General features: G+C 43.0%; 1 protein-coding gene across 2 annotated transcripts in view; it reads left to right on the top strand.

Moving 5' to 3' along the window:
• LOC146675345 (neuroligin-2-like) overlaps positions 1 to 25,214 on the top strand; it is a 257,360-nt gene that overhangs the window by 26,798 nt on the left and 205,348 nt on the right. The window lies entirely within an intron of this gene.

Raw genomic sequence — 25,214 nt, 5'->3', positions numbered from 1 at the left:
GGATTAAAGTTAATGCCTGTGATTGCGTTCAGGCCTGCCGTGCGCTCCATGTATGTTGTCAGGTACTAAAATCTTGCATGCAACAGTGACGGGAAGTAATGAAAGTAATGGAGGCACTCCATTGATTGTGCACTAGTTGAGTTTACTCATTATGGAGAGTACTGCTCAGCCTGTAAAAACAGTTGTATAATGTCTTAGTGAAGTCACGATGGTTAGTGTCATCGCTGGACGTATGTAAACCCATCAAGTTCCAAGTGTGTATCTGACATTGTTACGGGTAGTTAACGTTTGGTCATCATGATCTGCAGCAATTCTCTGTTGCCATCTTCTGTCAGTTGCACAATAGGCTGGCCTCTGTTTCCTCAATCTAGCATAATTGAATTACAGTAAAGATGTGGATAGTAATTTAGTTCTATTCTAGATAATTTAGTTAGTTTATTCATTACAGTTCCAAACAAAATAAACCTTTTTTTTTTTTAAAGCCAAGCAGTTTCCACATCAGAAGTTAGAGTGATGAACTTGACATTGGGTCAACATTAGGTACACATCCTATACCACTGTTGCATGTCTTTTAACTTCTCATTGATGCCAGCCCTCCTCCTTCCCCGTTGCTTCCATTTTTCCTGACTTGGCATCTCCCGGCCAGATATTACCAATAGTCCCCGTGTCAGAGCACAGTGCTGCAGCGGGACAAGCAGTTATTAGCCAGGCTTGCCATTAGCAAAGGGAGGGGGCATTGCGAGGCTTGGCTGGGCATCAGTAGGCACTGAAGGGCAGACACTGGTGAGGACAGCCCAGACCTGCTTCTGCCAACAAAGCTCGGGGAGGAAATTGATTACATGCCATACTGATGCGAGAGTAATTCGATTTTAAAAAAAAGAAACAAAAGAAAAATCCATATCTGTAATCATGCATATGCAAATATAATCAGACAAGAAAAATAGTTAAGGTAAAACATGCAGAGGTTTGTGGTGCTCTGTGAAGGTAATTACCGTAATTGTCGGGCTATAAGCCGCTACTTTTTGCACAAGCTTTGAACCCTGCGGCTTTTAGTCAGGTGCGGCTTTTCTATGGATTGTCCATGATTTTTGTGATATCGTAAGACGATTTGTTTTGTTTGTTCCGCTGTTGTACGGCACTACGTTGCTTGGCGGAAGGATCGGGGTTCAAGAGTGGTATGTTGGTCACATGTCCATCCGCCAGGCAACATAGTGCCGTACAAGTAGCGCGAAAAACAAACTTCAAAGTAGCGCTATGCGTTCAGAGGGAGGTGTGGATGATGAGCGGCGATAAACTTGCGAAAAGCAAGTTATGCTCAACTCCACCGGTGGATTCTGACAGCGTGGAAAAGTGTGAAAACATCCACGATCACCAGCGGATTTCGAAGGGCTGGACTGCTGCATGATGGAGAGGACACCGCCACGGCCCTTCTGAGGGTGTTCGACTCTGACACTGACAACGAGGATTTCTTTTGTTTTGAAAGTGACAACGAAGGAAAGAAGCTGAGAGTGGATGACGAAGCCATCCTGAGCCTGTTCGTTTCCGACACTGGAGAAGAGGACTTTGGTGGTTTTAGTGCGCAGGAAGAAGAGAAAGATGGTGAATGACTGACTTTTCTTCTTGTTAAAGCTGTGTCGCTGCACCTGAGCCTAAAAGGTAGTCTGAATCTATTTTTCTGGTGTGCTGTAGGTTATTATGTACTACATTTGTTACTCATTTATGAAGCACAGCACATGTGCAAATATGTACCCATAACTTGTTTTTCAAAATATTAATAAAAGGGATGTGTCTCCAAACAGCCATCTCTTTCCTGACAATTCGCTTTGTGCATATTCTCTTACATATGATAAGTCAACATTGAAACACCTGCGGCTTTTGGTCAGGTGCGGCTAATGTATGTACAAAACAGGATTTTCCCCTGATTTTAGCTTGTGCGGCTAATATTCAGGTGCGCTTTGTAGTCCGGGAAATACGGTATACTTGATTTACAATTAAAATTGAGTTGAAGTGAGAGGGGAGAGTGGCTCAGTGGCCAAGTTTACAATAATCTCGTCGAGGTGAGCCTAAGAGGTTTGTTGCATAAACATTTTAGTGGCGTATGAGGATAACTGATGTTTCACAGGATGTCTGATTCTGGATAGTGAGCTTCTGTGGTTCTTAAAGTTGGAGACAAGCTGATACTAATGGTTTAGACAAATGCACTTAATGTAATTTGAGAAAAATAAAAAATAAAGCGGACAGATATATTTGCATGAGTTGGTTGGAAATTGGTTGAGTTTGCATCCAGTACAAGTTTGTGGGAGCTGCTAGTCAGAAACAGCAAGTGCTATTCAGTTAAAGTAAGTAATAATACTCTATTAATGTAATCATATCTACTGGGGCCTGGATCCTGGAAAAATGGCAGCTCCCCTTCCTCTGTCATGTGACGTTTCAAACAAGCAAGGTCCGCAAATCAGATGTGTCTAGGAGTATTTTTATGTGGGACATGATGAACGATGGCTGTAAGGATACTAAAGTTTGCCACTTCCAGTAAACTAATCTGACATTGTGCATTTGAAAAGTGGCAGACATTTTTTTTACTCTTACATTTAAGTGGCCGATAAATTAGTAGATTGAATGGACGAAGAAAAAAAACAGGACGGTGAAGTCCAAAGTGCAATGAAGGATATGTAAGCAGGATATATCATCTGCAAACATTTTGGCCATGATTACTTAGAGGCCATCGTTGCAGATTGTCAGGTTTCTGTCAGGTAACCACGTACAAACCCTTGCTTCTTTTCTGAGCTTGACTTTGCGCACTGAGTCAGCTTAACATGTAAAAAGCACGAGTCAACAGTATTGATGGTCTTGTAGGTCAATTGGGCCATCAGTACCTATCAGGTATTGGAATTACCTAAGCTGATTTGATGGTGTCACCTTGGGCAGAGGGGAACTATGATTGACAGTCACTGATTATAACAGCGTGTTACAAAATAACAAGGAATTTATAGACCAGTTTTCTGGAACAAATATTTCACATGTATGTAATGCAGGTATTTTTTAATATGCATGCAGACAAATCTGCAAAACATCTGTATTTATGTTGTGATTAATTCATTCCTTCATTCAAAAAAAAAGAATTGGACCATTGCAAGTGCTGGTTTCTGTACTACGGTATGCATGAAAGATTCATTACTCGTCCTAAAGTCAGCACTGAAGGATGAAATAGACTCAGAGCCATGGTCAGCTGGCAGGGAGCCACTGTGAGTGGCACAGTGTTGCTCTGCAGTTCCTTCATTACTCTATCCCTCCATCTCTTCCTGTCCTCAATCACCTCTCCCCCTCAGCCGCTGCTCTCTCCCCTCCCTCTGTGTTTTGAGGGTTGTGTGTTGAAAAATTCTCAAGCGGAGAGTCTGATTATTCCAAAAAGACTATTGACTCATCAGCAGACGCACTCGAGCACACGCCACGAAGATAAATAGGCAGACTGACTCACACGTATGCACACATCAAATACAGGCACGCACAGACTTTGATGTGCAAACAGACAGAAATGCACACCGACACAAGCCAAGCTGACACAAAAACATAAAGAGCACTGCCACACATACACACAGGTTTAATTTAAATCACCACTACACCCGTGTCCCAGCACTCCACTTTTAATAGACCTCTGCCTCTTTATGGCTTTCTGCCTCCTAAACCTATCAATCCTCCCCCCTCTCCCTCTATTCCCCCCACCTCTCTCTCTCGGTCATATTTGATCGGAGTTGTGACGCAGCCGCCCTCTCTCATCCACCCGCTTTGTCTTGCTCCTTTTTCTGAGCGACTGCAATCATTCTGTCTTTTTGTTTTAACCTGGTTCATTTTTTTTGTGTTCTCCATCTTTTTCTTTATGCTTCCTCTCTTCACCACTTGCCATCCACTTGCTCTCCCCTCTGTTTTTCAATTTCTGCTCTGCTGCTGAGAAGGCAAGAGTCAATGCAGCAGTGCATGTGGGGAGGGATTAGATAAAAAGAGGGAGAAGAGGAGAGAGACGAGTGGAAAGGGAGTCAGAGAGAGAGACGAAGGACGGCAAACAGAAAGATTTTCCTTCTTCTTTTTCTTTGGTGGGGGATGAGGGGGCGGGGGGAACGACTCATGAAATAGTATTGACTGTTTCATGAGTTTACTTCTCTGTCTATTGGTCTATAGCATGCGGCTCTTTAGTCCTTATAGTGCGGCTCCAGGTGGTTTGGGAAAATAAATTAGAAGTATTTAGCTGAAGTGTGTTTTATTTGTGTTTAGTTCTTTTTTTTTACTTGTAGTTCTAAATTGGAAGATTATTGTGATTTTGAAATATAAAAATAAAATTATATCTTATTATTTTTTCATCGATCAAAATAAGCGTCACACTCGCAGAAGCCGGTGTACCCGCCGAAACGGCGTGCATTTATCGAGACTTTCAACCCCAGGTAGGCCAATTATGGATCTTCGGATCCACATTATGTCAGCAGCTGTTCTCCACCGTGAACTATGTTAAAAACAAACACCGCTCACACCTCACAGATGACAGCTTACAGTCCTGCGTGAAGATGAAAGTGACTTCGTACCACGGCAGACCCAACGATGTTTCCATGAACATGCTTTTCAGCGTCTCTTTATTTGACCACTCTTCACACACGGTTGCTGTACGCACACAGCCGGCTGTAGCTTTTCAGCTCACAGCCTGACACACACCAACACAACAGCATAGATAGCACAAACTTTAAGGCAGCGAGGCGTGATTGCGGGTGCCGCTCAGGTGCGTCCGCCTCCCCCTGCAGCGGCGCTGCAGACCACGCCCCGCCACACACATTAACCAGGTAAAATACATATTTAGGCAGAATTTTGCAAATATCTACTTTTCATCTTTTAGCAGCATAGAGCTTTTTTTCCAATTATATTTTAAAAGTCAGGTCAAGGCTCCAAAAGCCCAAAGGCGATATAAGGGTGGCGGCTCACAACAGTTTTTGTTTGCTGGATCATTTTAGTTCAGCTGCGTGTCTTTCCTTTTGTTATATTTCTTTAAGAGTTCAAAATGTGTTAATTACATAAATAAAAGGTAATTTTCTCTGTAGAACTTCATGGATTTCATAAGCAACAAACCTTAGTTGCTCTGTGGATTCTTTTAAAAAGCAGTTAAAACTTTTCTGTTCAAACAAGCCTTTTGTTGATCTACATATTTTATATTATTTACATTATTTACATTTGATCTTTTAAATTGTGTATAATTTCTATTGATTGTATTGTTTATTTTAATATTTGTGTACAGCGCTTTGTGACTGCCTGTCTGTGAGAAGCGCTTAATAAATAAACTTTACTTACTTTAGTTGTTCACACAAAGCATAAAGGTAAAAAAAACAATATATACAGTGTTATCTTCATTCTAGATGTCAAAAAGTATTTGCAGCTCCCAGTGTTTTCTTTTGCGTGGAAACTGGGTCCAAGTGGCTCTTTGTTAAAGGTTGCTGACCCCTGCTCTATAGTGTCTGGTTCAAGGATTTGGACACATTTAGTAGTTTTTCCTTTGTACACCAGCACAGAGGAGTTTAAATCAATCAAGGTGTGATTGAAGTGCAGCCTTTCAGCTTTAATTGAAGGAGTTTTGCAAAAGCGTTATACAAAGTCCCCTAATGCCAGAGGCTCAAAAGTCACTGGACAAGTTAAGGTAATTTAAATATAAGGATTGTTTTTAATCCTTGGTTGGAAATCCTTTGCAGTGTCTGAAGCGCCTGAGGTTTAGAACCCATGGATATCACCAAATGCTGTGTTTCCTCCCTTGAGATGCTCTGCTAGGCCTTTACTGAAGCTGCCTTCCATTGCTGCTTGTTTGTGGTTCTGTTTTGTCTTCAGTGATTAAAAAGCGTGCTCTATTGGCTTGAGATTAGTCGAGTGACTTGGCCACTGAAGAATATCTCATTTATTTGCCTTGAGAAGTTGTTGGGCTGCTTTTGCAGAATGCTTTGTGTCAGTGCACATTTGCACTGTCGAGAAATGACTGATTGGTTTTGCAGCGACTGGCTGTATATGAGACAGACAGTATAGCTCTCTGCACCCCAGAATTCATCCTGCTACTTCTGTTAGCTATCACATTCTCAGTAAACAGTTCGGACCCTGTTTTGCTGGCTTGTGCGTGCTCGTACCATAAGGTTGCCTCCACCATGATTTGCACCAGTGAGGTGGCATGACTGAGATTATGACATCTTTCTCCATACTTTTCTCATCCTGGTACAAGTTGGTGTCGTCTGTCCAAGGATTTATGTTTTTATAGAACTGTGAAAGCTCTTTGGGAATTTTTTTTGTTGGCAAATTCCTGTTCTGGAGTATAAGGTCCATAAAGGCATGTCTTTATTCTATCATGTGACAGTAATTCATCGACCTCCCTGTGTGTTCTTGAGTTGCGTAGAAGTTGCAAAGGGGTTTCTCTTAACCAAAGAAAAAATTTGCACTTCAGTTGTCTTCCATTGTTTTCCAGGTGTTTTGGTGCTGCTAAGCTGGCCAGGGTGTTTGTTATTTTTAAGAAGGTACCAGATTGTTGTTTTGAGCACTCATGCACTGACTTTCCTTTGGACCTCTACTTTAGAGTTCAGTGAAAAGCTGCCAAATGCACGTTCAACACTTGAACTCCAGATGTTTTATTTGTCATGGACTGACCAGGGCAGCAGATCTCACCTGACCGTGAAATTAGTCGACTGTACAGCTTTTGATCTCCTGAAAATGGGGTTGATTGATGCAGATGTTTATTCCCTTCATGTGCGATGTCAGACACTTTAAGTAAAATTGTGACTAACAACTATTTTTATTATAGATATATTAAATGAAAGATTTTCCAGCTTAATCACCTGACATGTAGTGTTTTCATTACTTCTATTACTTCTTATCCCCTTAATAAATATTAAGCCGTCTCTTTAACTAACTGGTAGGGTCATTAGACTGTTATTAGCTGATTATACACCTGGCTGCACAGACACAATAAGGCAAGTATTTTACAATTTCAGATTGGTTTGGATTCACTCTTAGCTTTCATTTCAGTTTGTTATTGCTCCATGGTTCACTTGAAACCAAAATGTGTGTGTGTGTGTGTGTGTGTGTTTGCCACGGTAATGAGAGCACTGTTAAATCCATGCCATGGCAGAATGTGACACTGGTATACCGCCCACCCGAGGTATCAGAATCAGAATCAGAATCAGAATACTTTATTGATCCCTGGGGGAAATTATTTTTTGTTACAGTGCTCCATTTTAAACCAACATTAAGACAAGACAGACAATACGCTAACTAAGAATAGTACAATATCACCGGTATAGTGACTAATATTAGCTAATCTTAGCAAACTCCTGGTACACATTGGTGTCTGCCTGACAGTACTGAGTGACTAAGCCTCTTCTGCTGTTACATCACTGTCTACCACTGTCCATTATCCTGTTATTGTCACTTGTGGTCCAAGATATGTTTTTTCCCCCCCAATAATTGCATACTATAAAAAATATTCAGAGTATCTATTTTAACGAGCCTTCATTAACGGGCCATCATGGAGTGTGACAGAGCTCGGGTGAAAAGCATTGTAGTATCTCATGCTACTGAAAAAAATTTGCTATTAGCATATAAAGCAGGTGGCGGAGGGATGGTGTGGTGGTGTTGCTGAGCTCAGGTGGTGTGGATGGCAGGGGTCCTGGTTTAGGAAGCAGCGGGACCTGACCAGTACATCTGCACACCTGCACCCTGCCTTCCACATTCCACCTCTTTGCCCTGGAAAACATCTCCCAAACCAGTAATTGCCCTCCCTCACACGCAGCTCCTCAATAACACTTGCTCTCCACCCCAGTCCACCTTTTACTTGTCTTCACTTGCAGGCCAACAAGTATCTCATAACCCCCCACCCTCTCTATTTCATCTCCCCTACTCTAACCCACTAAGAAGATCCTTGTTACAACCCGGCTCAAAATGACTGTAACAAGAGCGGGGTGTCGCGCGACTTCCCACGCCCAAACAGACACAGACACAGCATCGGACTTTTAACAACAATTTATTCACAACAATGGCACTCACGGTAGTGGGAGTTTATGATTTCAGGGTGAGCTAAGGCCAACACAACAAACAAAACTCAACCTAGGCTTCGGTTCCCCTCTGACCTGTTCAAGGAAAAGAAAACAAAGAAATGACACAGTTTGACCTCCCTGGTCTAAGAACACAGGAGAAAAGAAGGCTTCCCAAAATAATCAGCAGCTCACCCCTACTTGCTCTGCACTGCACACACATGCCCGACTTTAACTAAGTAGCTATGGCTGCAGATGCTCCGTCTGGACCTGAGGCAAGTGCACGGGGAGTTTGCCACACCCCACACCGCAGCTCTTCAGTCGTCCTTTTATAGTTCACGTCCACAGCAGGAACCAGTTACATCAGGCCGTTCCTTAGGTCCACCAATCACAGCCAAGCCCCTGCACAGGCGAATTTGCATACACACACAACAACACACACACGTAACACCCCCCACCATAAGAATTAAACAATCCCTTGCTTGTTTAATTCCTATCTGTTTACACTGCACTAGATAGGGCATCAGCGAGGACATTATCGAGGCCCTTTTTATGACTAATTTGTAAGTTGAAGTCTTGTAAAAGGAGGGACCAGCGCATGAATCGCTGATTGGAGTTTTGCATTTGCGAAAGAAACACAAGTCAGTTGTGATCTGTGAAAACTTAAACGGGCACGGAGCTAGACCCAATGTAGACCTCGAAGTGTTGCAAGGCTAGCAGCAATGCAAGCGCTTCCTTTTCGATGGTGCTATAGTTCATTTTTTTGTTTATTGAATTTCTTAGAGAAATAGCAGATTGGACGGTCCACACCGTGTTGATCTACTTGCAGCAGGACCGCACCCGCTGCAGTTGCGCTGGCGTCCACCTCCAACTTAAAAGGAGACGCTAAAACTGGGGCACTGCACAGTAAAGTTTTCACTGACTCAAAAGCAGTTTGGCACGCCGCAGTCCATGTGAAGGGTTTGGTCGGGCTGACTAGGTCAGTCAGGGGAGCGACTACGGAGGCAAGGTTTTTACAGAAACCGCAGTAGTAACCACACATTCCCAAGAAGCGGCGTAACGCCCTCCTTGTTTGTGCAATCGGAAACTCAGTAATAGCCTCCACCTTCGCGGTTACGAGGCACACTCGCCCGTGACCCACCTGCTTTCCGAGGTAGGTGATGGTGGCTTTTCCAAACTCATATTTGGTCAGCTTTACAGTGAGCGATGCTTCCTCGAAACGCTTAAAAACCGTTAAGAGGGTTTGGAGATGACTGCTCCAGGAAGCAGAATAAATGACCACATCATCTAAGTAGGCATCACAGTTAGGGACCCCGGCCAAAACCTTAGCCATCAGGCTCTGAAATGTCGCTGGCGCATTACGCAAGCCAAAGGGCATCACAGTATACTGAAGGAAGTGATCGGGGGTAACGAATGCAGACATCTCAGACGCTCTTGCAGTTAAAGGAACCTGCCAATATCCCTTTAATAAATCCAATTTGGTCACATAAGTAGCGTATCCCACCCGATCAACACAGTCATCCATCCTAGGTAATGGGAAAGAGTCTGCTTTAGTGGCCGCATTCACCTTTCGATAATCCGTGCAGAATCGAGGAGTATTGTCAGACTTGGGCACTAACACACATGGAGAGCTCCATGCGCTAACACTTGGAACGGCTAAGCCATGCTCTAGGAGATAATTGACTTCTCTCTGCATTATTTCCCTTTTCACTGGATTCACCCGGTACGCATGTTGTTTAATTATGCCCCTCCACATTGAAGTCATGACATAAGATAGTCGTTTGGCGCGGGTGATCAGAGAAAAGTGACAAGTTATTTTTTATCAGAGTAATGATGTCAGTTTGAGCAGTTTCAGGTAAATCGACAACAAATGATTCAAGATCATTTAAAATTACAGAATTTTTCAGCCCACTACCTAATGCATCATCCCTCCCAGATAATTCGTCATCCGACAGTTTGTAAGCGGGGAGGATGGCAACAGCGCACACCAGGGGCGCTGTTGTATTTTGTTTACGGGGATAGAACAGTTTCAACGTATTCACATGACAAACCCTGGTTTTTCGCCGCCGATCTGGAGTGCGAATCACATAGTGGTTATTGTCGAGTTTACATTCAACACTGTAAGGACCAGCAAACTGAGTTAGTAAACTGGACCCCACTACGGGCAATAACATCAACACCTTCTCCCCTGGTTGAAAACGTCTATCCACAGCTTTTTTGTCAAATCGAACCTTCATTTTAGTTTGCACTTGCTTCAGGTTTCCCCCAGCTATTTTCCACACTAGGTGAAGCCTCCGGGGTCTCCGACAGCCATTTTTCGTTCAAAAGTCGGAGAGGGCCTCGGACCACATGTCCGAAAACCAACTCTGCGGGGTTAAATCCCAGCAACTCCTGTTTAGCCTTTCTAATGGCAAACAACAATAGGGGCAACCCCTCATCCCACTCTTTACCAGACTCCAAACAGAACTTACGTAACATAACTTTGAGAGTTTGGTGGAACCTTTCCAAAGCACCTTGACTTTCAGGGTGATGTTCTTTCTTTAGCTCTCAGCGAAGGCGGTCGCACTTTTCTCCTCTCCTCCTCACCCTTATCTTCCCTGCTTAGCCTCTATGTCCTTGTCTTGTCTTGTGTGCATTACTTTCCCTGGAATAGCCTCCCACTCTCGTTCTCTAAAACCTAAAAGAGAATTCCTTTCCAACGCCTTCGATGCTTGTGCCCTACCGGGGAAGATAGCAGTCAACTGGACCAGCACAGATGCTGCAGGACCGGATGCGCTGTCACACCGGCTCTCTCTTACCCTTTACCCGCCCCTGTTGCTTGTCTTGTGTTTCTATGGTGTATTGATAGTCATGTGCTTTTGTGCTGAGGTGTTTTTTCTGTTATCAAACTGTTCTCCCACTAGGAGCTCAGTCTGAGTGGAGTTTTTTTTCTCCTCCTCTTACCTCATGTAGTGTATTTTCGTTGTTTTTTCCTATCAGCCTACCTTTCTGACATGTCTGCCCAATGTGATGTTTGTGTAAAGTTGGTCAGAAGGTTCCTTTGTAAGTGCGCATGCGCCATTAGCGTGCTGCCTGCTGTAACCCTAATTTCCCTTGGGATGAATAAAGTATTCTGATTCTGATTCTGATATGGACTGGATGTAACATGCTTGGCATGTAGTTCTTTAACAACCTGTGCAAAGACTCTGGACATGAAGTTGGTGCCTTGGTCCGTTTGAATGATTTTCGCTATCCCAAACACAGAAAAGAATTTGATCAAACCTTAAATTACTGCTTTGGCTTTCACCGTACGCAGCGGAATGGCTTCCGGAAATCTCGTTGCTGAGCACATTACAGTAAGAATATACTGATGACCGGCTTTTGTTCTCGGCAACGGTCCCACACAGTCTAGTATTACCTTTTCAAAAGGTTCACTCATTATTGGAATAGGAGATAACTGCGCAGGTGGAATGGGCTTATTGGGTTTGCCCACCAACTGGCAGGTGGCACAAGACCGACAGTAAGCAGCTACATGTTTTTTTTAAGCCAGGCCAAAAGAAATTGCGCAGCACTCGGTAATAAGTTTTATTTATTCCGAGGTGCCCAGCCATGCCGGCATCATGTGCTAAGCTTAGCACCTGATCACGATGCTGAGATGGTACCACCACCTGTGTAACACTTGATGTTCTACTCTGATCAGAAGACCACCACCTCATTAACACGCCATCCTGCAGGAAAAAACGGGGAAGAATACTTTCTCCAGCCGTGACAACGGCTGCAAAACAGGGACTCAAAGACTTGTCATTTTCCTGAGCACTTACCAAAGCTTCTTTATTCACATCTCCACTCAATTCCGGTATTAAATTTAGCACACTGCATTTATCCCCAACACTGTCTTTCTCCCCTACAGAAGGCTTTTGCTCCCTAGCCACAAATGTATCTGCGATACTAACGACATCAGCAAATTTGCGCGCTTGCGCCCGCGTAACAGTGCAAATGGGAAAAACTGTCGCTTTTGGGTCAGTAACATCTGAGGCGGTAGCAACAGGGGTATCCATCACTTCAGGCGGTGGAAACACTTTCCCCCCGGCCAAATCGTTGCCCAAGATAAACGACACACCTTTAAACGGCAACTGTCGTCTTATGGCGACCTTCACAGGTCCAGTTGTGATAGGTGAGTGTAAATATACTCTGTGGAGTGGCGCCCGAAGAACACTCATTTCAATTCCCCACACTAACACATCCGTGTGGCAGGCGGTTTTATCCGACAGTGGCAACACATCATCTAACATAAAAGATTGATGTGCCCCGGTGTCTCGGAGAATGGTGATAGGAACCCTGTCCTTCTCTTCTCCTGCCACCGAAACGAAGCCTTGGGAAAGGAATGGTTTGAAACGTGACTCTACCTCCATTTCTGGGTCACACCCATGCATCTGATCAGGACAGATAGGTGGGGAAACTACTTTAATGAGCCCCACGGGTCCCTTAGACCCTCTGCGCTGCTCTGGCGATCAGGTGACCAGACTCCCGGCAATAAAAACATTCCCGCCTTTCAGTTTCCTCCTGTCTCGCCCTTTGGGTCTGTTTAGGAGATTTTTGTCTCTTTTCCTGCCCTCCACTCACTTCTTGTGCTGCCCCGGTTGAAAAAATGACTTTATGTGTGAGGGTAAATTCATCCGCTAAAACTGCTGCTTTTGCCAGGGACGTCACCTTCTGCTCGTTTAAATAAACTACTAACTGATCTGGGAGACACTTTTTAAATTCTTCTAAAAGAACCAACTCCTTCAATCCCTCAATATCCTTCACTTTGCTGGCTTGCATCCAGCGTTCAAACAAGCGATGTTTCTCACAGGCAAACTCCACAAACGTTTGTTCAGCGGTCTTTTCACTTTTACGAAATTTCTGATGGTAAGCCTCAGGAACTAATTCATACGCGTGCAGAATAGATTTTTTTTACAATATCATATTGGAGGCTGTCGTTAACGGAAAGGCTAGTACATACTTCCTGAGCCTTGCCGATTAACTTACACTGGAGTAGCAGCCCCCAAAACTCCTAGGCCAACTCAATGCAGCTGCTATACGCTCAAAAGCGCTGAAATAGGAATCAACCTGAGCCTCCCGAAACTGAGGTACTAGTGTAACATGTTTGGTGATGTCAAAGCTTGTTGAAGTAACTGCGGATGTGTCAGGGCGACTCGAGACAGGTGTGGAGGCAGCGGAAACAGGTGTCGAGACGCCAACGCTTTGACACGGAGGTGCATAGCTTGAACCTCAAGCTCTTTAGCGCGAACCTCTACCTCCCTAATACGGAGGGTCAAACGGAGGTCCTCCATGGACCCTACTGCCTGAGGCTCCTCAGCCGCCCCAGACTCCACCTGGTCTGCATCCGACCCCGCCTCAGCCGCACCAGGCTCCACCTCAGCCGGAGACACGCTAACGGGTCCTTTGGCATCTGGCTCCGGCTGAGCCTCCAGAGCCACCTCCATACCACCCCTGCCAGGCTGCTTTACAGCGACCGACGGGGAAGGGAGAAAGCCCTGCTCCACCAACCCTGCACACAAAGCGGCCTTCACCTCTGCTTTGCGGGCACCATAGGACACTTGAATATCAAAAGAACTCTCTATAATAAGCAAATCCGCCTTATCTTATCCCAGGAAGGCGATGTAACAAAGTCATCGAAAGAAAACTCCATCCCCAAACACTCACCCCTCACTTTCCCCCCACACAAAAGAAAAGCCGACCGAACAAACCACAGATCACAAAAACGAGACAAAACGGACGAGCCCCCAAATCATGTTACGACCCGGCTCGAAATGACCGTAACAAGAGCGGGGTGTCCCGTGACTTCCCACGCCCAAACAGACACAGCCACAGCATCGGACTTTTAACAACAATTTATTCACAACAATGGCACTCACGGTAGTGGGAGTTTATGATTTCAGGGTGAGCTAAGGCCAACACAACAAACAAAACTCAACCTAGGCTTCGGTTCCCCTCTGACCTGTTCAAGGAAAAGAAACAAAAAAATGACACAGTCTGACCTCCCTGGTCTAAGAACACAGGAGAAAAGAAGGCTTCCCAAAATAATCAGCAGCTCACCCCTACTCGCTGCGCACTTCACACACATGCCCGACTTTAACTAAGTAGCTATCGCTGCGGATGCTCCGTCTGGACCTGAGGCAAGTGCACGGGAAGTTTGCCACACCCCACACCGCAGCTCTTCAGTCGTCCTTTTATAGTTCACGTCCACAGCAGGAACCAGTTACATCAGGCCGTTCCTTAGGTCCACCAATCACAGCCGAGCCCCTGCACAGGCGAATTTGCATACACACATTAAGAAACAAACAAACCAACAACACACACGTAACAATCCTCCTTTACATTTATGACCCTGTGGTATTTTACAAAATAAACTGAATACTGAAACCAGATAAAACTTTATTCAAGAGAGTGCTTGACCCGACCGTATCCACAGCACATGCTGCTGCCTGATTTGAATTATTTGCTACCAAAAAGCAATGATCCTACGCTTTAAATCTAAATCTCAGTTGCCCACACAGTGCTTAACTTCTGAAGCATTAAAAAACCGGTGTGTGGTACATCTTAAACCTGAGACCTGTGGTGTACGCCATGAGGTTTTAAAAAACCTAGCTTCAAGGCATGCTTTATGTGAACGGGGCCAATAAAAACAGCTGTAAAAAGACAGAATATAAGCACTAAATAGTCTTTTAGGATTTTTGTCTATTTGGAAAACAACTAAATATATCTATATTTTGTTATACCTTATTTTTTTCAACCAAAAGCCACTGTTGTTCATTATATTCAGTAGCATATAGCAGATGTTCTGGCGAGACCTTAAACCTCCGAGGTCTGAGCTTTGATGGCAACCTTAACTCTAACCCTAGGCAAACACAAAATATAATTTTGTTTCTATTGCTTTTAAGTCTTGGCAGTTAAAAAACAAAGAAAATAATTAAAACTCATGCAAAGCAAACTTTGTACCTCAGAGGGCAAAAACACTCAGTTGTTGGTATGGTAACCATTGTATGTGAGAGACATGCTGGTGGTAACATTTAGCTGTAGCCACCACTGTGCTGATGTGCTCTATGAGAGAGGCACTAGCATCTGCTGGTGATTTATATTTTATAGTACTGCATGTTAGGGCTGGGCCATATTATACCGTTCACGGTAATACCGGTATAATGTTAGGCAACGATAGGAAAATGAAATATCGCGATAGAATATGAGTAAAACGCGCATGCGCAGTGCCTTTGTTTTCATACGCACATGGCCGATTGTTGAGTGAAACAGATGAACCAGAATTGGTTTGTAAAAATGGTGCAACTTCAGTGATGTGGAACTGGTTTGGTGTTTGTCCGTCAGATACACGACAAAGCACATTTTTTTGCAGAACATGCAAGCGGCCGTCGTTATTGTCGTATTTGTCGGACTAAGATGCTCTTAAATCTGGGAGTAATCTGGGTCCTAAACTCCGTATTCTTCAGGTCAAACGAACACTGCAGCATCACTAAGAATTAAAAACTGTCCAAATTCTTTCATCTTTAATAAAACGATCTTTACCAGGTGTAACTATGAAGTTTAACTTCCAGGCATCCATGAAAACAAAATGTATTACATTTAACGGAGTTAGAAGCTAGCAGGAAGCTAGCGGAAGTTAGCTCGCTAGTTTCGCTAGTTACCTAAGCATGATATAGCATGTTCTGACTGAGAGATTTCTGAAAAAAATCAAACGTACAGCTCTGCTATCACTTCCAACATAAATGAAGACAGGAAACTAAACAGCAGTGACGTTTGTAGGGTTACTGAAGTTGGGCTAGCTGGTATATAATTATGTGCTACGTGATCGCTAGCAACACAGCTATGTTAGCATAACATACACAGTGAAGCTGGAGGACAAACACTAACACTTTTCCACTTATAAAAGTTAACGTGAAGGTTCTTCATGGTTAGAGACAAATGCAATCGCATGGCAGGATGCTGTAAACGGACCAAACTTCAGTCAGGAGAACAACTGAGATAATCCATCCACAATACGAGGTTAGTCATTAATATACTGCAACAACATGGGAATAGAGCAGCTGCCAGAGAATTCAACATTAATGAAACAATGGTACAGAAGTGGAGGAAGCAAGAAGAATGAGTTTAATAAAGTTTGATTTATCTGACTGCTTTGTTTCGCTTAATGTGCCTTATAATCCCGTGCACCTTATGGTCCGAAAAATACGTACTGCACACTGCAGTTTAATGTTGCAAAGCACCTATTTTTAACTTCAGTGGATATTATACATGGTTATGCTCAGGATATGTCAGCCCATTTCTACTGGAAATGCCTTTTGGTTAAACTTTCAGCAAGGAATTTGCATTTGCACTGTTACATTTTTATAAAGCTTTTAATGTACATAAAAAACAGCTTCTTGTTTAATTTTTAAGTGAAAATAAATGGAAGGTTGTCTTTTTGCGCTAGTAATGTTGTGGAGTTGTATTTTGTCTCGCATCAATTATATCGTCAGTTATATCGTTATCGCAAATTTTCAAATATATATCGTGATAAATATTTTTGGCCATATCGCCCTGCTCTACTGCATGTGCAGCATTAGTGTTGCTTAGCTCAGAGACAGTTTTTGAATGATTCGGACACTAGCTGAAGTCATGAACCCGAGCTGTAACCTCCATTAGACCAAGCGCAGTTATGAGTAAGTGGCTCGGGCAGGTTGGTGGAGAGGGAATATAATTTGAAGTACTGTATTACAAAACCTGTCTGTCAGGGTAAATCATACCATCTCTTTTGCTCTCATTCAAAGACACTTCAACACACACAAAGCTTTTGAGATGAACCATGAAGCCCTGGTAATACCTGTGTGCACAGGGGTGTTTCAGCAGTGAGAGGAGCCCTTCTCAGCAAAGGGGTGGATGGAGGTGAAGAACAGAGGAAGAGGAGCGAAGGAAAGGAAGAGAAGGCGGGGGTATGCAGAAGCTAAAAATAGCTCAGAGTCGCCAGTCTTTCTCAAAACAGGCTTTTGTGAAGTCACATTTGCCTGAAGCGAAAGATTTGAAGTCTCCTGGAATAATAGATTCACCATTCGCTCTTTTCCCTCTCTCACCGGGGCTTTCTCTCTCGTTACAAAGAGCCGCTGTAATGGCAGGGGGAGAAACTGACATCTGTCCATTTTGGCGTGGAAAGTAGATCACATTTAATTGAAACCTCAGATCTCACAAATACTTTTTGTCATGCTGACGACATCATTTTGACAGTAATTAATACAAAAACTCAGTAAGAATTTCAGTGAAAATTCAGAATTTCTGCTATGCGAGCTTGGACCTGCACGACTCTTATCCTGCACAACACTCATTCTGTATCGATTGCTGTAGGGAAATTGCCTCGTTGGCCCACTTAGGTCACTGTGACAGAAGCGGTCTGGATGCAGTAAAAGCACCCCGCAGTTAGCAGGGATACAGTGTATTGCTCAAGGACAATTCGGCAGATACTTGCTGATATGAGTCTTGAAAGGTTAAGCAACATCCTGCTGGCTAAATAATTGATGACAGAGATTTCTTATACAGACTCGAATGCAGGAGAGGTTATTTAAGTCCTTGGTCGAAAGCAGTTACATCCTTAGTGAATGAGTGTCACGTACTGTTTGTGAAAGGAAGCCGTTTCTTTTCAGAGAAGAACAGAATGAGTTAATTAGATTTCATTTCCCTCAAGAGGGTTGATCTATCAGTTTGGTGTCAGTGTTCGGCGGGCAGACTGATCCAAGATGTGGTTGAGGTGCAGGAAAGGATTTAAGAAGAGCTGTGAAATCACAGGGGCTAAGCTAGCTGTAGAATAGCTTTAGAATTGATGGTCAGCAGTTCTCTCCAAAATCTACAGCAGCCTGCTGTAAAAATGTCTTGTTTTGTCTTTCGGCCAATGGCACAGAAGACGTCACACGTGGATATGGAAGGTTGGGAAATGTTTAAAGGTGACTTTGATGCACTGCTTTGAGTCGGAAAAGTTAAGCAACTGTTAAAACTAACGTATTATTGTTGCTGTTACTGTTTTAGTAGGTGTATAATTAATAATTTATGTCTGATACCTGCTTCTAATAAAATTTTGGTGGAGAAATCATTTCAGAGAGCTAATTGACCCGGAGCAGCGTTTAGCTGTGTGTGAGGTAAAACAGTACTATTTTAAAATTTATATATTAAGTGCTCGTGTGCATTTTGATCTGTCATCACACTTGTTGGTAAATGGGGTGATCTGATTGGTCAGATCTGTTTATTCGCATCAGAAAAATCTGAAAAAATTAAACTATGTTGCACAAAATAAATGCCGCAAATTCATCCAATGAAATTACACGATCCGTGTGAACAGATCCATTTAAAAACAGATTTTGGGGATCCGATGTGTCCAGGCCTTTTATGTAGATGTAGTTTTATATACATCTGTGCTGCATAGGGAACAGGTTGGTTGGTACGCCGCTCACATCCAGTCTGAAATATCTCATGTCAGCCGGAGAACAATTTGAAGTCATTAAAATTTATACAGATATTAAAGTTGTCACTTGTTTTTCATTAATGTCTCTGGTAATTGTGTGACAACCACCTCAAGGTTGACATTTATATTTTTGACTGAAATGTTGTGACAAGATGAAATTTAGCATTCCCCCCTCAGGATAAATAATAATAGATTTGTTAAGCTTTCATCTAGTGCTGGGTGCACAGCAGGAATAAATTTCACAGAATGCACACGAATGCCAAACTTTGGCATGAGAATGATTCCCTCCTTTCCAGCAGCATTTGCATTAAAACAGTTAGGCACAAAAGACTGTATCAGCTGTGTGCAACAATAAGACTGTTAGAAAACACAGTCAAAAAGCCAGTGATAGTCCCACTGAGTTGGAGATACTACTAACAGAAGATAAGGGCAGAAAGCATTAATGGTGGCCTCTGCACTAGCAGCGTAGCTTTTGCAGACTCTCAGCAGAGTCTTCGCTGTGTAGAATCGTCTGCATGCTGCTCAGAATTTGAGAAAAACACGTTGAACTATTTGCTTTCGAACAAACAAAATCCAACATTGCTGACGTGGTAATAAAGCACCAGAAATGCTGACCATGCAATGACCCGCAGCCGTCATTAGTGACATTAACTCCAAATATTGGCCTTAAAATTTATTTAACAAAAGATGCAAAATCGATCTCAGCACATAAATCAATTGAGGAATCAAAATGTAGGATGTCCTGCTGCCAAAATTGGAGTCAATATCAAGTCAGCTTTTAAAACAAATGTTTAGGCACAGCAAAGGGGATCTAAATATGAACTGTTTGGGGCGTGTCCTACCAGGATCAGCCCTCAGTGTAGGTCACGGACGTGCTGGAGAGATTGCTGAGATCATGAGTTAGCTTGTTCTGTATTGGTTTGCTGTTTGACTAAATGCTACAGTCTTTTAAATGTAGCCGAGTTAGCATAGGTTAGCATACTCACACATAAAGATGGTGAACAGCATGTTGCCAAGTGCAGCTTTACGGCAGCTAGGTGGCTATACATTAGAATAAAGGCTGCATCACAATAACAGGCTAGTAAAAGGCTTCCGCCCTTTTACACATTGTATTGTGAGTCAGTGAGCATTTTGCTTTCAGTGCTTAGCCTCATGATGTCAACAACTCCGGCTTGAAGAGCTTGTGTCGCCTGGCAAAATAATCTGATTGGGCATTCTGTCAGGAAGCGGGGAAACCTTTGGGGACCACGGGGGCACAGTGATGGCACAGACTGTCCAGATAGATGCTGGGCCAAAGGTCACTGCTGCAGACACACAGATGTACCAGTGCTGGAAGGATGTTGGTGGCTGTGCTGGTTAGATGCACAAACACAGTAGATACTTGAGGTTTTCCACTTACTGTAACCTTAACCTTAATTAAGACACATTTAGCCTGGGTATTACGCAATATAACTGAAGTCAAATTGGGGTCAGCCAGTCTCAAATGAAGCAGTCACAAATTTGGGCCTATGACAAAAAACGTACACAAGCCTCTGCGTACAAATATTGGCATAATTGCCTTCTTAACTCGCGCTCAATAAACAAACGGGCACATTCTCTTTCTGTCCCTCGGCTCCAATCCCCCCTCAATCCCCAGAGCAGCCGGCAAGTTCGTGCTCGGGTAACAAAAGCAAAATCAAAGTGTTGTGTGAAGTATGGCTGGGATTCGTTATTAGGTGAAGGTTTTATTTTCCCTGGCACGCAGGCAGACTGAGGGATTTAAGCCTCCCTACTGGAAAGCATACAGATTAGCTGAAAGGGAAGTAGCCGCTGTCACCTCTACTACTTTTTTCAAGTCTGGAGCGTGGTCAAATATGAGGACAAACACTTGATAGCATCTCCGAAATGATGGGAAGAAACATTAGAAATTTACGGCGAACAAGTGAAGATTTCTCATTCGGTTTAATTTACTGGCATGTCGGTGGCTTTAATCGGAACGAGTCATTATGTTTTTCCACCGGCTCACTTCGCTTGATTGGTCAGTTGGAGATAAAGAGGATGAAAGGGATCTACTCATGCGTGCTAATGTGGATGAGAGATGCTTTTTCAGACGTCCTTCTCTATTTTTAAACAGGGTACTGTATTTGTCCATATACAGTGTGTAAGTGAGCTAAAAGGAAAGCCTGGCTTAAAGGCATAGGGCTATGGGGACATGTTGCACATGCCAAGTGCTAGTCTGTTAGCTCGGCCAACATACACATGTACTCAGAGCAGCTTTCACAGGGGCGAAGCTGAGCCGCCCTGTTGCCTTTTATTCAGTGCAGTTCTATATGTCTATTTTCAGCTCTGCAGGACTCTCTATAGATGAGCTGCTATCTCGCAGGGATTTAGGAGAATGGGATCATTTTGGAAAAATGCTTTCCATCACTGGCCCTTTCACACTATTGCACAGACACACAACAAACACTTTTTGTGTAAATTGCACATAAATTACACATTGTAGCAGCACAGTCATGGACATATGTCAAAACTGTGGCAGCATTCGACATCTAACAGCAGGATGTGTAACAGCAGTAATTTAAATACAGCTCCACCATCTACAGCTTGCTTCCTAACAGCACCGATTTACTCTGTATGGACGTGCATATGGACTTAATGCCATTTGGACACTTCAAGAGACAGAGTGCAGAGGCCTCCCACCTGAACCGTAGGGAGAGGACATGCACTCACCAGTGGCAGCTACTGAAGGGAGCAGAGGTGGGAGGATAAGCAGGGGGAAAACACAGGTGAGAGGGCTTTGTGGAAGCAGTCATGACCCCCGTGGTGGCCTCATTGACACAGCAGTAGAAGCCTGAATAATCAGAGCCATGCTCTGGCCTGCTCGCTTCTGTCATCATTACATCGGTGCACATATTAAATATTCAATGAGACATTTTGGGCAGCGAACAGGCAAAAGGGCAACTTTGCTGAAGGACATGTCATGTGCCAAGAGAGATATGCACACTCGTGCTTGTTCTCAGGCGGCTGATTTATAGTGATTTATAGCACGCACGATGCTTGCATCCAAGCAGCAAAAGAACACAGTGGAAGTGGAAAAGTGCCATCTTAATTGTTACATTGGGTGTGTCTTTGCATCAAAGCTTGTAAATGCCCAAATTTTAATTGTAAAAAATGAATAAAATTAGGATCATTATTAACAATGGTGATAAGTGTTCTGCTGTTTTGTTAGCCCTATCAGCTGTAAAAGGCCAAGCAAAATAAAGATCATACACACACACACACACACACACAGACACACACACACATCACTCATAATATGTTTTAAAATCTAATGTCAGATTTGGTGTGACTGCTCCCAGAACCATTCAGGAGTGCTGATCGACTTTTAAAGGTTTAAAAGAAGCACGAAAAAGTCGAAATGATTACGCAACAGGTGTTTGGTTGCTATGGTGTTCATGTCAGAGGGACTTGTTTAGCAGTACTCTGTGCTCTCTGAGGCCACTGTGTGTAGGTGTATCTGTGTGGGGGCATCATTTGTACTGGCCTTACTTTTATTGGTTTAACATGCTAAAGAAAAAGAGAACAAACGCACACCTCCACTCACTCTCCTGCAGAGGGCACACGGGGGTGCTCAGGCACAGGCTCAGTTGACCTGTTCAGAAGTACCTGCCAATTATTCTGCATAGGACAATACAGCTGTGTTCCTTTGGTCTTGTTGTGTTTTGTCACAAGGAACAGTACAGCCTGCTTCAGAGCAGATACTGAATGGATACAGATCACTGGTTGAGTGGAGCCACTTTGGTACCAAACCCATTATAAATGTGCAAATTGCTTCCAGGCCACAGACTGAAGACTTGCTGTGGTAAATGTTTTACAGTTTAACCTCATTTAACCAGGAAAAGAACACTCTGGAGATTTGAAATTGCCGTAATAGGACAATATTTCACAATATCTAGACATTATTACATTAGTACATTAAAAAGAAAAGAAAATCAGCATTTGATGTTCCCCATTAATTATATACATCTGTTACATAAAAGGTTTTTAAAATTTCAGAAAAACAAGAGGCATGTATCGAATCTTATCATCTACTTACAATCATAAAGTCTCCTCGTCATTGTTACCAGTCCAGCCTGAGAGCCAAAAAAGTTAAACTACTGATAGTTTTACTTTTCATCCAATTTCTAAATTACTGAATAAATCAAAGCTTAAACTCAGTGAGTCAATGACGCTGATGCTGTTGTTTTACATTTCAGTAATCACTATGCCAAATTTAATGCTACATCAATGAATCACAACAAATCCATAGTAGTGGTAGGTGGCCTCATCCTTTGAAAAGGATGCCAGTTGCATTTTCATAACAGATGTGACCCGAATCCACTATGAATCCGGTGGTTTTCCTTTTTTGTGTGCATCATGCTGTGTTTCAACATGTAGCCGGTGCAAAATTGATGTTCCACAACAGGTTGTCATTGGCCACGAACACGTACATGTCATCCTATTTGCCAATACGCCAATTTCAACCAACAAAGCCAATATCAGTTGTCTGTACCACAGTTGCAATGTGTTTGCACTCATAGAAAGGCCTTGAGGTATTAGCTTAACCCTGATTTCACTTTTTTACTTCCTTTTGTGTCTAGTAGAGCCTCTCTGTGACTGAAAATGCTTTGTTTTTACGAAAGATCAAAAGTTTGCACACACTGATCTATTCATATGAATGGGTGAGTGTGTCCCGTGTTTTGTTGGCTGTTGGTCGACAGACGACCAGCACAAAAAACAGTTTAGAAAAAAGTTTGTGCCGCAGTTTTACCTTAATACACCTAACCAGTTCAGAATCAGACCACAGACCCGCACACATAGCAGTTTTCTAAAGGTTATATCCTTCCCTTTGTTTTTGAGTTTAACTTGGTGACCTTTACTTTGAGTATCTGCACATGTACCCTTGTTTTAAGACTCGGCGGGGAAAGGCGGCAGATGTCACAAGCTCCAAAAACTCCTATAGGTTTGTCTAAGTGCAGCTGTGCCTCAGTCCAAGCTGTTTGAAACCCTCACTCACTCTGACTCAAACATGTTGGCGCATTGCTGTGTAGAATAAGCGTAGTAATGAAGGAGAGGACAAATTTCGCACTGTTTTCTCCATCAATCCTTTTTGGAACAACATGCCTGCTGCTTAAGGCTGATGTATTGTTACTGTACGTTGTGCAGTGGAGCTCCATTTGTCTCAATCACCTGATTCCTCTATTATCATTCCAGCCCAGTTACTTTTGGGAATGTCACCAAGCATAGCGAATGAATAATACACTACGTATTCATTACACAAATAAAATGCGAGACGTGTGCGTGCCAAAGCCTGTTTTTACAAATAGCCCTTTGGCTGTGTTTAAAGAGACCAATGGTGCATTTAGCTGAGGAATAATCACAAGCATCAATACTGGCATTGAGACTAATGGCCAATGGACATCAAGAAACAAATGTAGCAGTGCACTAATTGGGCAGCTGTACTATTTAAAACTGTCTGCTACTCAAGATGGGGATACTTCAGTTGAAAGGTTAATTTAAAGTCCACGTTGAACAGACACTGGGCCGCTATTTCCCCAAACTGGGTTCAGCGCTCCCAATAACAACATTGCATTACTTGGAGTCCTCCCACTGAACATAAGCACCTTTGAAGGCCTCAATTTTTTCCAATCATCCAGTCTCCACTGTCTCCCCTTCCTCGGTCAATAGTCCCAAACTAGATTGACGGCTGTTTATTGCATGCTTCTTTGTGGCCCGAGGCCTGAGTGAGTGAGTTTGCCGCTCTGCAGGGAGAGAGAAAACAGTACAAGATTACACGCTACTGTTCCACTCCCGGGCCAGGCTCTGTCACAGCCCACCTCAATCTAATAAACACATGTCTTTATTGATCTCGTCCATACTGCTGCTGCATGTTTTTACTGCACTTCCCTATTCTCCTGTTGCAGAATCTGTGACCGAGGGCTACCTGGATTGAGTGTCAGTATTAATGGATAATCGAATATTGTGACCATCTGTGTTTTCAAGACCCAGTGTTGCAACCTCTGGTAGTTGAAATAGAGCCGTGTGCATGCTACAGCTTTGTAAGTTAGTGGAGATTTAAAAAAAAGTTAGTTTTATCGATTAGTTTTGACTTTAATAAAAAAATAAAAGCGTCTGTCTTTCATTGAGTGAACTGACACTTGAGGGTAAGTTCAGCTTGAGCCAAGATGACAGAACGAAGGCCTTTGGTGGTTAAGATCCATCTAGAGGATCGAGCTTATTAAGCTGGAAAAAGGTCGGCTTAGGTGGCCCTGTGGAGGTCCCCACCCTGTGAGTTTCCCACACTTCCCACTGTGGAGGCCACAGATGACACGTGACTTTGTGAATGTGACAAAAAAATTAATGAAAGTCATCTTTAAAGTCAAAGGAATAAATGCTACATAATCTAACAGCATTAGCAAAATTTATAAAGACGTTAAAATGTCACAAAAGACTAGATTGTATGCTAATGCAGTGTTTTCGCTAATAAGACATATTTATGTTTTTATATTCAGTTGAATTATTTTGAAAATTTAAGAAAAATATTTAAAAGATATGTTAAATTTATTAATATGTTAAAAAGTTACAATTTGTAAAGCTAATGAGCAATCGTGCTAAATAATTGAAATCTTATTTAGTCAAAGTCATTTTGTAACAGCAACTGCGTATTGACAATGACCTTGATA

Source organism: Rhamphochromis longiceps, linkage group LG3 (genome assembly GCF_057381845.1).
Source record: "Rhamphochromis longiceps isolate RC_006_pf linkage group LG3, R_longiceps_female_GT1.1, whole genome shotgun sequence".
Taxonomy (NCBI): Eukaryota; Metazoa; Chordata; class Actinopteri; order Cichliformes; family Cichlidae; genus Rhamphochromis; species Rhamphochromis longiceps.
Note: the sequence above shows the minus strand (reverse complement) of the source record. Positions and strands in the feature narration are given on the sequence as shown.